The sequence below is a fragment of the Mauremys reevesii genome, unplaced genomic scaffold, assembly GCF_016161935.1.
Source record: "Mauremys reevesii isolate NIE-2019 unplaced genomic scaffold, ASM1616193v1 Contig51, whole genome shotgun sequence".
NCBI classification, from domain to species: Eukaryota; Metazoa; Chordata; order Testudines; family Geoemydidae; genus Mauremys; species Mauremys reevesii.
The window spans coordinates 12,985-26,130 of record NW_024100864.1 but is presented as its reverse complement, the minus strand read 5'-3'; the positions used below and the strand labels follow the sequence as shown (position 1 = coordinate 26,130).

Genomic DNA, 13,146 nt, shown 5'->3' with positions numbered 1-13,146 from the left:
CCATACCTGCCCCTGGAGCCTGTCTGGTTTTATATCCTTAGAGCTTTTTCTCTTCAAACCCCTTATCCCAATCTCTGGGCCAACCTCCGCATTTCAGAGTTTAGAATTTACTGTCCTCACCCTGGTATGGCACTTTCCATGGGAATTAGACAAAGTGAGTGGGGGAAGCTCCCTGGCTAATGAAAACCGATGCTTTGGGTGAGGCCTGAACTCATAACCCCAGCAGTGCGCCTCCCTCACTAGCCAGGTGTGCCCCTGTAGGTGCTTCATAGACAAGCTTGGGAAGTAGGGTAGTTACCTGTGTCTGTGATTAACCACTTTCGTGACCTAATTGAGAGGCTGATGGTCCAAACCCAGGTGAAGATAGAGGTAGTTTGTTTTTTTTAGTGATGAGACTCCAGTACATTTTAACAGGCAGTAAAACGCCTCAATTCTGGTCTAGCCTCATTGGGCAAGCATAAGTGGTGTTTTTGCCAGATGCATTGGTGGTACAGTGGTGAGCGTAGCTGCTTTCCAAGCAGTTGACCTGGCTTCAATTCCCAGCGAATGCAGCAATGTGATGTTTTCTCTGCTGGGAATGGGTTTAATTTCAGTCACATTGTATCAGTTTAGCAATGGAACGAGAGAATCAGTGTCCTGCAGTTCATTAAACTCCCAGTGGAGGAAGAAAGGGCAGGACTATACAATGAGCTGTTGGAGTTATCCTGGTATTACAATGTTTGCTTTATTTTTTATTTTTTTCCCTTTACTTCCCTCTCCCTTTTAGACTCAGAGCCTTTAAGGTCAGACGGGACCAGTGTGATCATCTAGTCCGACCTGCTGCACCTTGCAGGCCAAAAGACCCCACCCACCCACTCCTGTAATAGACCCGGGAGGGGAGGCAGCTCTGCGCACTGCCCCTACCCCAGGCAGCACATGGAGGCCCTCTGCTCCCCTCCCCTCATGGGTGTGCAGAGATGTGCCAGCAGCACTAAGGTGCCTCCCTGCCCACTCTGCCTCCATCTCTCCGTGCCACTCCCAGAAATAGCCGGCATGTCCCAGCATCCCCTGGGGTGGGGGGAGTGTCTCCATGCACTGCCCCTGCCCCGAGTACCAACTCCACAGCTCCCATTGGCCAGGAACTGCAGCCAATGGGAGCTCTGGGGGCAGCGCCTGCAGGCAGCGGCACACGGAGACCCCCTGGCCCCGCCCACCTAGGAGCTGCTGCCAGAGGGTTGTGTGTACCAGTCACTTTGGGAGCTGCACTGCCCGGGGTAAGCACCACCCCTCCTGCACCCCAACCCCCTCCCCCAGCACAGAGCCAGCACCCCGCACCCAAATTTCCTCCCAGAGCTTTGCTTGTCTTCCTTTCACCCAGAACCATCCTTCTCCTGGGCTGCAAGTAGCCACCCCTGGGAAGCCAAGAGGCAGGCACAGGATTCTGCCTCCCAGCAGCCAATCGCACCTCCCCAGGCTTTGCAGAACGAATAGTGGTAACCCCACTTAGCCGCACTGAGGCGCTTAGCTTCTGCCCTGCCTTCCTCAGCTCGACTTTCCTCTTTTGCCCCATTCCTGCCTCACTTCCTCCTTTGGCAAGTCACACAAAGGAGGCCAGCAGGAAGAGCCGGCCGCCATAGGCCAACCTCCCAGGGCAGAGGAGACCAAGCCACAAGGCTTCAAAAGGTGACTGGCCAAGATACTCTAGCTTTCCCCTGCTGATTCCAAGGCTTTTTCTCAGCTCATTTCACTACCCTCTGTCATGCAGGGGTTGGGGTTATCGCAGGTGTTACCCAAAATTGGGCCAGCTAGTCAGCGTAGGGAGCACTAATGACCCACCAGAGTTTGGCAGAAAGCAGCACGTTTATTATATTGATAGCCAAGCTCAAAAGAAGGGGGGGCAGGGGGTGTCACACTTACACTCCCAGGACAGGCACGGCACTGGAGATGTCTGGATTCTGCAAGGTAAGTGGCCCACAGCGCCGTGATGCATGGTGTGATGAAGGTAAGTCTTCCTGAGTCACAATGAAATACAACGCTGTGAACCACTGGCCAGGCGGTCCAGGCAAAGGGCATTCACTGGAGGTACAAGCTTGTGAGTGCTCTCCTGAGCACATGGCCCCTTCCCCTTTTAAAGACCTGCACCTCATGGCCTGCGACTAGAGATGACTTGGCTGCATCTGGTTGGTCACACTCCACCTTGGGCAGTGTCCATGCTCTGGGTGTGTGAGCGCTGCCTAATCAGAGTCCCAGACACCTTGTCTACCTGGGAGCTCTTCTGCTCTTCAACTAGCCCATTCATCCCACCAGCATTCCAGGGGGGAGCGGGAAGGGGAAAGCCACTTCACAGGCATTCAGAGAGGGAGAGGAGACAAAAGTGGGAGCAGGGGAAGTATAACAGACCTTCTGAGCATAGAAATCACTGCTGCTTCTACAACAGCAAGGACAGGCCACTAGGAGCTGGGACAAATAAGCCAGCATGTTTCTGCCTGGTTTTGAACAAGGGACCTTTTGCATATTAGGCAAATGTGATAACCACTACACTACAGAAACTCTGTCCCAGTATATTGCTCCTCCCTTCATAAGACCATAAGAATGGCCATATTGGGTCAGACCAAAAGTCCATCCAACCTCACATCCTATCTGCCAACAGTGGCCAATGCCAGGTGCCCCAGAGGGACTGAACCTAACAGGTAATGAGCAAGTGATCTCTCTCCTGACATCCATCTCCACCCTCTAACAAACAGAGGTTAGGGACACCATTCCTTACCCATCCTGGCTAATAGCCATTCATGGACTTAATCTCCATTCATTTATCTGCAAAAAGAACAAGGAGTACTTGTAGCACCTTAGAAACTAACAAATTTATTTGAGCATAAGCTTTCCTGGGCTAAAACCAACTTCATTGGATGCATGTAGTGGAAAATACAGCAGGAAGATATAGATTATCTATCTATCTATATACATACATACATACACACACACACACACACACACACACACAGAAGATGAAAAATTGGGTGTTGCCATACACACTATAATGAGAGTGATCAGTTAAGGTGAGCTATTATCAGCAGGAGAAAGAACCCTTTTGTAGTGGCTTTCATGGCCTTTGAGAAAGCAAGACAGAGCCTTGGAAGACCCAGCAGGGTTTGTGGCACAGGAATTTTTCTCAGATTCCACTGAGACTTCAACTCAGATTGCAGGATTCAAAGTCCTGAGTGCTGGCCCTTACACCATGGGACCAGCAGAGCACCTGTTGATTACTGTAGACTTCCAGCAGGGAGGACTCTGTGGGCAGGGGCGGCTCTAGGCATTTTGCCGCCCCAAGCACGGCAGGCAGGTTGCCTTCGGCGGCTTGCCTGCGGGAGGTCCGCCGAAGTCGCAGCACCAGTGGACCCTTCACAGGCACGCCGCCGAAGGCAGCCTGCCTGCCGCCCTCGTGGCGACCGGCACAGCGCCCCCTGCGGCTTGCTGTCCCAAGCACAAGCTTGGCATGCTGGGCCCTGGAGCCGCCCCTGTCTGTGGGGACAATTTTTTCTGGCAGGGAGGACTCAGTGGGAACATGCCTCTCTGGCCAGCCCTGCATTTGCTCAAAAAGTCAGCACACAGCACTTTGCTGCAGGCCAGATGCCTTTCTTCCTCCAGACTGTGAGGCCAGTGGACAGGTGAGGCAATAGCACCTTCAGTCCCAGGCAGTAAAGGGCCCTTCCTGGGAAAGGCCATGTCCTGAAAAGGAAAAACTAAAGTCAAGGAGAGTCCTTCTAAAACTCTTTGGGGATGTCACAGGGAGAAAGTGTTTCTTCGCCTGACTAGGAACTTGAACTCTGGACCTTCAGGTTAGAAGTCTGATGCTCTGCCAACTGATCTAGCCACGCTCACATTTAAAAAGAGGAAATGTTGTGCAGAAGAGAAACTAATCATGAAAATGAGGGCAGGAAACTATACAGAAAATCTGCTACTCTCGCTCTCTTAGCAGTCCTAGCCCCAGCCTGCTCCTCCATCTGGTGGCTTGAGGCCTTATTCTTTTTTTCATTAAACATCAAATCCAGGAGAAAACACAGTTATACAAAGCAAAACAAAATCACAAACAGAAATGTCATTGGAAATACAAAAATAAAAAAGGAAAATGCAATTCCCATCACTTTATCATGTCTGGGCCATTCCTGTATCGAGAGCACCCGCCAAGGTCCCTGTGTGCTTACGAGAAACCTGGAGGAACTCATACCACAGCCTGAACATGAAACTCAACTGCTCCCAGGTGCCGCAGTAAAACCCTTTCCCTGCTGTGACGTTGCACTCCATAGGATTTTATGAATATATGCTAATGAGTGTGAATATAAAGTGACTGGACTATGCTTCATGCAAAAGGTCTCTTGTAAGGTATCATTACAAAGCTTATAATCTACGGTGTGCGTTCATCCTATTTGTATGAACCGATCATTCTTGAATCTGAAACTAGAAATATGAACTATAACTCTGAGGTCCTGTTGTAATGATGCAAAGTATGGGCCATTTACAGTGGTTTGGACTCTTGATGGCTCCCATTAACCAGGACAATTGACTGGAGATGGCTCTGTCCTGCACCATCCATGAGTCAGGCCAGGAAGAATGAAGGCTTGGGGGTCTCACGGGACATGTGACCATGTCACCTGGTACAGGAATCCATCTTAAACCTGGGGCTTTTCCTCAGGAGAGAGACAAAAAATTCCTGCCTTGTACCAAAGCTGTATAAGGGGGTGGAACTGAACAAACATGGCTGCAGTCATGAGACATCCCCTAGCTACCACCTGAGCTGGAACACGGACTATACCAGGAGAAAAGATTGGGCCCAGACTAGAAATAAGTCTAGTCTTTGCCTCTCAGTCTGTGCAGATGGGACCTTTCCCTCTAGTGCTGGAGGATTCTCCCTTCTCATCTACCCTTGTCCCAGGCAACACAACTGGTGGGAATCTTAAATGTACAGAGGAGACTTAGGAGCAGAAACGCCCCCCGACCTTCCATGCAATTGGCACTAGCCCCTGACTGAGCAGGATTGAAACTCCTGCAGGGCCACATCCCCTCTGGGCTGGAGCAAAGCAGCAGGGTGAAAAGAACTTGAAGATGCTGGGGATTGAACCCAGAACCTCATACATGCAAAGCATGTGCTCTACTACTGAGCTATTTCCCCAGATGGGTCATGTGTCCTATAAGTTACACTCAGAGCCCTCCTGTTTCCAGAGCATCCAGTGGCCTAAAAGCAGCATGAGGGACACATTCCCTGCTTTGAGGCCAAACTTGCGGTCCTGGAGGTTGCTGGTTCTTAGGGGTAACTTTGCAGCAGAGCCAGATTCGATGTGTGGGGCAGAGAGAGTGGGTGCCCTGGACTCAGGGTGCAGAGATACACTCAGCCCTCTCCCCTGCATTGGGTGGGGGGTGCTGCCACCCCCTGCTGGAAGGTAATGGGAGGGGAGGGGCGCTGTGAGTCACTCAACACCTGACCCTGGTGGCAGAAGTGCTGTGGGGAGCTCCAGGTGTTTCTAGGATCTGCTCTTTCCACCTGCCTGTGAAGTCCAGCTTTCCCCAGCACATTGACTGCGGTGCAATGGGGTCACTGTTTCCATGGCTGAACAGCAAAGAATCACTCCCAGTTTCCCTTCTATCTGCGGCAGGATTAGCCTGTGTCAGTGGTTAATGAGGTGGCTCTTGTTGTAAATTGTTATTCATTCCCCACCTTGACAATTCACAAAGTCCCTTTCCCATGCAGATTCCCAGCACCTCAGTGATCCTGGTAGTAGGGGTTGAGGCCTGAGACTTTCAGGGTCCTTTTTCCCCTCCACCTGGAGTGAAATCAGCTTTTCCCCCATCCCAGACAATCCATGAAATAACAACAGGGGCATAAAGAAAGAGGGGAGGGAACATCTCACAGCCAAGGCTGGATGTGCCCAGGGTCCCCTGCTTGTCCATTGTTTCCATGGAATTTGGCCCCCTGCTTTGCACAAGGGACAGACAAAGATCTTGCTGTTCCTGTGTCTGTGCAAGGAAAATTGTGCTTCCCTAGGAAAGAGAGGCGGGAAATGGCCCCATGGTGGGACAATAGCCTCAGGATTAAGACCTAAGGACTCAGGCTGAGAACTGATAGAACTGCACTCATCTGGGATTTAACAAATTGTCTTCCCTGGAGCAGGGCCAGTTCCAGTGTTTTTGCCCCCCCAGTGGAAAAACTTGAGGCTTTTGGCCTCAAGTTCCTTCCCTCTGAGAGGGATGAATTGCTCCCCTTTCCATTGGCCGCCCCAGGCACCTGCTTGCTGTGCTGGTGCCTGGAGCCGGCCCTGCCATGGAGACACTGGGAAGATGGAGGAATCAGGAAAATAACATGGATTTGTTTATGTTGTAAGTGAAGCATAACTGAAGCAGGTTTGATTTGAAGTCACTTTTCCCTGACTGGGAATTGAACCCAGGCCCTGGCAGTGAAAATGCTAAATCTTAACCACTAGACCACCAGAGAGGTGATGGTGTTTTTCTTCTCACTTATGTTACACTTTCTTAGGCTACTTTCTAGCCAATTTCTGAAGCTGCTCCATTGTCCATTCCCTGAGGGGCTAAGAGCAGAGAACCCCTGTGCTCAGGGTCACAACCTCAGCCCAGCCCAAGCCACTGAAAAAAACTCAAATCATGCTTCAGCTTCCTCCAGCAGGATCACAGAGCAACACAAAGAAAACCCATCAGGAACAATCCTCCTCTGCCTTCATTTACCCCATCGCAACCCTCTCAGCAGCCCACTCTTGCGGGAAGGACACTGAGCTGATAGGAGCTCTGACACAGAGACCAAGGGAGGGGTGTTGCTCCCCCTGGGTGTGAGCTGATCACATTCTGACTCCCTATAACGGGGCTCTGAGCTTTGCCATCTTGTGAGTTCTGTGTCCTCAACAAGCAACCACAGCGCTGACCCCTCCAGATCCTTCTGCTGGGAGCATGGGGATTACACAACAGCTGCCAGCCCTTTTTCCCTTCCTTGTCCTCCTCGGCTTCCCCAGACCTTCCCCACAAATGGTTCTATCAGGCGCTGGAGGGATCTAAGGACCTGCAGGTTTCCCTCACCCACCTCTTAAGGAAAACAGTGATTCCCTTCTCTGACACTCCTGGGCCTGGGCTTCTTTTGAGTTTTTCCCCAGGGGGCCTGATTCCCTGTGAAAATGTGTGTGTGGCACCAGCTTGTTTGCCCCATCTCTGGGAGCTGAGAAACTTTTTCAGACTCTCCCCCACTAGAGGAGTCCAACAGCACCTCCCCTTGGTGGGAGAATCCTAAATTCCACCCTTTCACCCTGGTTACTCTGACCAGCTGATGGTGACAGCATGCTACATCAACCCCAGCTCTCTGGTCTAAAAAGCAGCATTTAACCAGCCTTGGTTTGCTCACTGGAGACATAACGAACCAGGAAAGAAGGCAAATGTCAGACAGGGAACCTCAGCTCACAAATAAACACCCTCAGGCTCCTTCTACACTGCGACTATTCGAATCTCCACCATATCATTGCAATAGCAGGGGTCAGGATTTCTCTGGGGCACTGAAATGTTTCAGGGGATTGGTGTGTGAACTCAGCCTTGCATTCCATCCCTGATGTTTCATGGACTAACAACAGCAGCAGAAAGAAAGAGCTGAGCCAATATCTCACTGTCAGAGGTGAAGGTGGCCATGTCCCCTCTGTCTGACCATCGCCATTGCAGGAGAGAAGGTTTCAATACAATTGAATGCACTGGCTCAGACAAGAGACACAGGGAGGTTTTGCTGTTCATGGATCTGTGCAAAGGAAATTGCGTCTCTGTGTGAAATTTAGGCGGAAATGAAACGTCCACATGGTGGCCCAATGCCCTAAGGAATGTGGGTGATGGACTCTGGCTGAGAAATGATTTAACAGGAATTTGTATCAATGTATTACACTGATTAAAATCTATGGCTGTAAGGTGCCACTGTTGTTAGTACTTGAACCTGCAGGGAGACACCCGAGTGGGTGTCAAGTCCATTACCTTAACGAGGCGTAGTTGAATATTTTGTCAAGATCCAAATTTCTTGGTCAAGGTCTAGTCAATGTCTAGATGCCAGAGAAAATAATACACTGATGATAATAAGAAGAATATAGAAAGATTTTGCAGTCACTATAGGCATAACTATGATGATTGTTTCGTGTTTCACTCTTTATATCTGACACCATCACTGCCTTTCCCTTTAGTCTTGTAGTTTACCAAGGGTAAAACTAAACATCTCTTCAGATACAAGGGAGTGTTTGTGTTCATTCCTGTTAGCTACACAGGGGCTTGATGTAGCTGCTTTCAATCCTCCAGCTCCGGGATAAGTAGCATTTCAGGCTGCCACTGAACAGAAGAAGGAGATCATTTTTTGATAGATTATGCCTCCTCTTAAAGGTGTTTGTCTGGCTGGCAGCCCTGGTTCCCAGGTCTCTCCTGAGGGAAGAAAGTTTCTGTGCAAAATACTAAAACTTTTAAGAAGAGAGGAGGGAAAGGCGATGGCCACATGATGGGGCCAGTATGTACCACAATATGGTTCTTTTATGTGGGATGACTGAACACTGACTGATCTCCACTCCCTTGTGTTTGAAGAGATGTTTAGTTTTGCACTTGGGAACCTGTAAGCCTGAAGCAATTTTATGGATGGTGACACTATGATTGAAGGGTTATTTCATGTTGTAGAAATTGTTAAAAACTCTTAGCTTAAACTGGAACTGCCTGTTATTAAAGGCTGGTTTCCCCACGCCAGTTCCATAAACTCTGCTAGAAACACCCTGGCTTCTCTCCTGCCTCGGTGGGAACTGGAGGGAATCGTCCCCTGCTGCCCTTGGCTCCAGGCTGGTTTTTCTGGGGAGGGGGCGTGGAATTGATTTGTTCGCTGTTGAGAAGGGAGCCAGGCCAGTTCTCAGGGAACGAGAACTCCCAGCATCTGCCCAGCCCAGCCCAGGCTGCTGCCCTGTCCCAGCCTCTGTTCCCCTGGGGGCCCTGCGTGTTTGACTCTAGAGCAGGCTGGGAGCAGCAGCTGAGGCAGAGGACAGCCTGGGCTGGGCAGATGCTAGGAGCAGAGCACCAGAGGCCTCTACTGGCTCCCTCCTCAGCAGCAAACAATCAGTCCCCACCCGCACCCCGGGACAGCAGCCTGGAGCCAAGGGCAGTGCCCAGTGGGGGTTTCTCATTTTCCTCTTCCTGGGGTGAGCAGGGACCTGGGGCTGTTTCTAGCAGGGCAGTTGGAACAGAATTGGGGAACCAGCTTTTAATAACAGGCAGCTCAAATTCAGACTAATTTTGTTACAATTTTCTTTATAATGTAAAATAATTCAAAAGTAAACAGGCAGGAATTAGTGTAACTCTTTTCTCCTGCTCATAGAAAGAAACGGCTTTTTGGCTTTTCATGATACAGGAGTCAGGTTTGTTCACTGTTCAGAAGCCTGTTGTGTTTCATTTCTTAGGCTCCGCTGCCATTGTGTGGCCATTTCCTTCCCCTCCTTTCTGTCCAAAGCCCAGAGCCCAGTTCCTCCAGGGATAGAAGGACATCTTTCTTATTTCCTTCCTCAACAGCCCCCTTCCTCGGAGAGCCCTTTGCTGGGATCTGGGTGGGGAACAGCCGTTTCTGAGGATTAATTTCACACCATATTTAGTGTTGATATATAGATTTTACAGCCAGACTAGATCACTAGGTACCTCTGCTCTGGCCTGAGTTATAACGGAGTCCAGTGAATTTTACCCAGTGACTCCTACATCCACCCCAAGATCTTCTGGCTGAACGAGGAAGGTTCATTCAGAAAGTCATCATGTTTGGATGTAAAGGTGGGAAATGATGGGGAAATTGGCCCCTCTTTCCAGTTTAAATGTTGTAACTTCTACATCTAGACCGGGGTGGCCAACCTGAGCCTGAGAAGGAGCCAGAATTTCCCAATGTAACTGCCAAACGTGCACCTTTGTATGCAACTGCTGAGTCAGTTGTGAACCTTGCTACCATTATCATTATCCCTTTGAAATGATGATGGTGATGGACACTTGGATCTGTATCCCAGTGTGCCCTGGACGTCTACAGGCTGCATTAGCCAATCCAACCATTCGGCACTTGCAGATGGGCACCTCTGTATTGTGCCTGAGTCTTGTACAGCTATGAAAGGCTGGTAGATGCCGATATTTTCCCATCTTTTTAACCAGCACTAATACCAGGCCAGGCCAGGACTGGGAAGAGAGAGAGAGCAGCAGGTTTCCCCTATTGTTTCCTGCTCGCTTTTTCTTGACTAGCTTCACCTCTGCACCAATTGGCACTTTTCCTGGGTGAGCCTGGCTAGCTCAGTTGGCAGAGCATCAGACTTTTAATCTGAGGGTCTAGGGTTCAAGTCTCTGGTCAGGTGATAAACTTCTGGCTATAATTGTAAAAATCTGACTTTCTGGAGTCTTCTTTGGTGTTACTCTTTCTCTTCAGGTTTTTGCCTTTCCTAAGAAGGGCCTTTGTGGGGGGGGGGTTGAAGGAACAACTCCTTGACATCCCCTCTGTCCTTGCAGCCTGGAGGAATAAAGGCCTCTGGGCATAGAGCATGTTCCTTTCCTGCGCGCGCACGCACGCGCACGCACGCGCACACACACACACACACACACACACACACACACAGAATATCCCTAAGGAATTAGAATCACCTGCTGCCTTCCCCTGTCCTGCTGGATCCCCAAACGAGGATGCTCTTCAGCCCAAACCCATGTGCCCTCTTTTCCCAGTGCCCCTCAGACCGAACCCTCAGTCCCTCCTATGCTCACTGCTCCTCACTCCCAACCAGAGCCTGCTCCTCTTCACCCTTCTCCTCTGTCCCAGCCCACAGCCCCCTCCTAATCCCGGTGCCCCTCAATCCCAATCCACAGCCCCCTCCTATTCCCAGTGCCCCTCAATCCCAACCCACAGGCCCCTCCTCCTCATGCTGCTCCTCAATCCCAACCCACAGCTCCCTCCTTCCCTCCAGCAGCAGGTGCTTCAGACCCCCCAAGGAAGATTTTCTTGCAAGGTTTCGTGTATGAGTGTGCATGTGGATTTTACAGTATGTTGGAAATATGTTGGGTTGCTTGCTGAAATGATCACTGGTGGCTGGTGTTGGATTCCCAGTCTCCTTGTTATTGGGGCAGGAGAAACAAAGGGTTGTTATCCTTGATGTGTGAATCAAGGATTCAACCCTGGGTGTAAACTAAATGAGCTGCCCACAGATTCTGGCAGCCACAATCAGCATTTGGTGCGATAGCTCAGACCTGCCCCTGTCCCAGAGGGAGGGGACCACCTGCAAGGGGCTTGGACCATTGACCTATCAGCTCTTAACTCCCAAACTTTCAGTAACTCTATTATCAGTGCCAGTGAGTGTAATTTAAACCATAAGAAAAACCACACTGGGCTAGACCAAAGGTCCATCTAGCTCTGTATTTTATCTTCTGACAGTAGCTAATACCAGGTGCTCTAAAAGCATCTCAACAAGGCACCACTGGGAGTTGAACCCAGCATCTCCTGTTTACAAAACAGGTACTTTAACCAGCTAAACCAGGGTGCCTGCCTGTGGCTAAAGTAGAGTGTCTGCTCACACCTGACTCCCTGCATCCCCACCTGGGCCCCACAAAGCAGAGCAGCAGGTGAGGTTTTTCTTGCAAGCTGTGTGTGTGTGTGAATCTTTGGCCAGGTCTGCACTACAAAGTTATTTCAGCAGAATTATATTGCTCTGGTGTGTGAAAAACACACAACACTCCCTCGGTTGGCACTGCAATGCCACATCTGGTGACAAAACTGCCCTGTTTTGGTGACCAAATAAAACCACTTCAATGAGCTTTTTGCAGCAAACTTAAAGTGACAGAGTGTCAGTGTAGACGCTGCTGTTCAGTATATCACCATAACTGGCCTCCACCAGTATCCCACTATACCCTCTGTGAACTTGCTTGCTCTGCATTCCTACTACAGAGCCATGGGGCCCTCCCCTTTCATCGCTCTGGGAAGTTCTGACAGCTGAGCCTGCTGCTCTGCTCTGGCAGCCAGGAGCAAATCACTGCCGTGGATGCTGCTCTCTCCCACACTGCGAACACAGAGCAGGGTGGTGGGAACTTCCTGTAGGGGGGGCCACTAGCATCCGAACTGTGACACACCCATGACACCCCTTCCCTCGAGGAGGCTCTTACCTTCTAAACAGGGACGGATGTTTTCTAGTAAAATCACTAAAAGGGAAGGAGAAAACTCGAAAGAGGTTCCTCCTGGCGCTCACGTCCATGAAGCCGAATACTCTCTCAGTCCTCAAAGAGAGACCTGGAGAAGGAGACTTGCTGAAGCAAAGCCACAGGGGTCTCTGAGGTTTCCCTGGCCCCTCGCCCCTGTCCTGCCTGGCTGATGTCAGCATCTCTCTGTGAGGTCACCACCTCCCCACCACCTTTGACCAAAAGTCTGAGGTCCTGCAAAAGGCCTTTGTGATGTCACTGCCTGTCACGGACTCACAGATCGTGCCCACTCTTGGCCCCGTGCGGTCCATGGGGGGTGCCCCTTTCAGTGCGACAGCCCTTCTCGGGGGTCCACTCTCTCTCGGGGTCAGGCCCCTCCACCTCCTGGAGCCGCACCTCTCTGAGCCTTAGCACGTCTGTCTCTCGCCGTGGGCCCCCTCAGGGAGTCCACGTGCTCTGGACCCCCTGGGCCTCCTCACCCCCGAAGGGGATGATGCCCCCTGTTCTCTAGCCCGGAGTGACCCTCAGCCAGCATAAAACAGGAGGGTTTATTGAGAGTTGAACACAGCACAGGAAACTCTCAGGGCCTCAGGCCTGGCCTCTCACAGTAACAGCACATCCCAGTCCCCTTGCAGCCAGGTGGGCTCTGCCTGCTTCCCCTCGCCAGCCCAGAGCCCCGCTGCTTCCCAGCTGGGCCTCCGATATTCCGGGCCCCAGGCCCCGCCTCTGTCCATTGTCTTTTCTCCAGGTAAACAGGGTTGCCTGGGCCTCCTCTCCTCTCCGCCCCCCTCTGGCTGGAACAGGTTGGTCACGGGGTCCTCTCCCCGCAGCCCATTGTCCTCTCACTGGCCAGAACTGGCTGTGACTCCTGAGCTGGGTCACCAGGTCACCAGTCGCTGGGGTCTCCATCCTCCAGGCCATCAGCCGGGGTCCCAAGTCCCTCTCCGATCCTCTGTAGCAACAAACTCCCTC

General features: G+C 51.1%; 2 non-coding genes across 2 annotated transcripts; both read right to left on the bottom strand.

The window, feature by feature from the left end:
* Positions 1-2,456: 2,456 nt before the first annotated feature.
* Positions 2,457-2,529, bottom strand: TRNAI-AAU. The gene has a single exon. It is a non-coding gene; the product is annotated as a tRNA-Ile (tRNA).
* Positions 2,530-6,391: 3,862 nt separating this feature from the next.
* Positions 6,392-6,463, bottom strand: TRNAE-UUC. The gene has a single exon. It is a non-coding gene; the product is annotated as a tRNA-Glu (tRNA).
* Between the last annotated feature and the right edge of the window lie 6,683 nt (positions 6,464-13,146).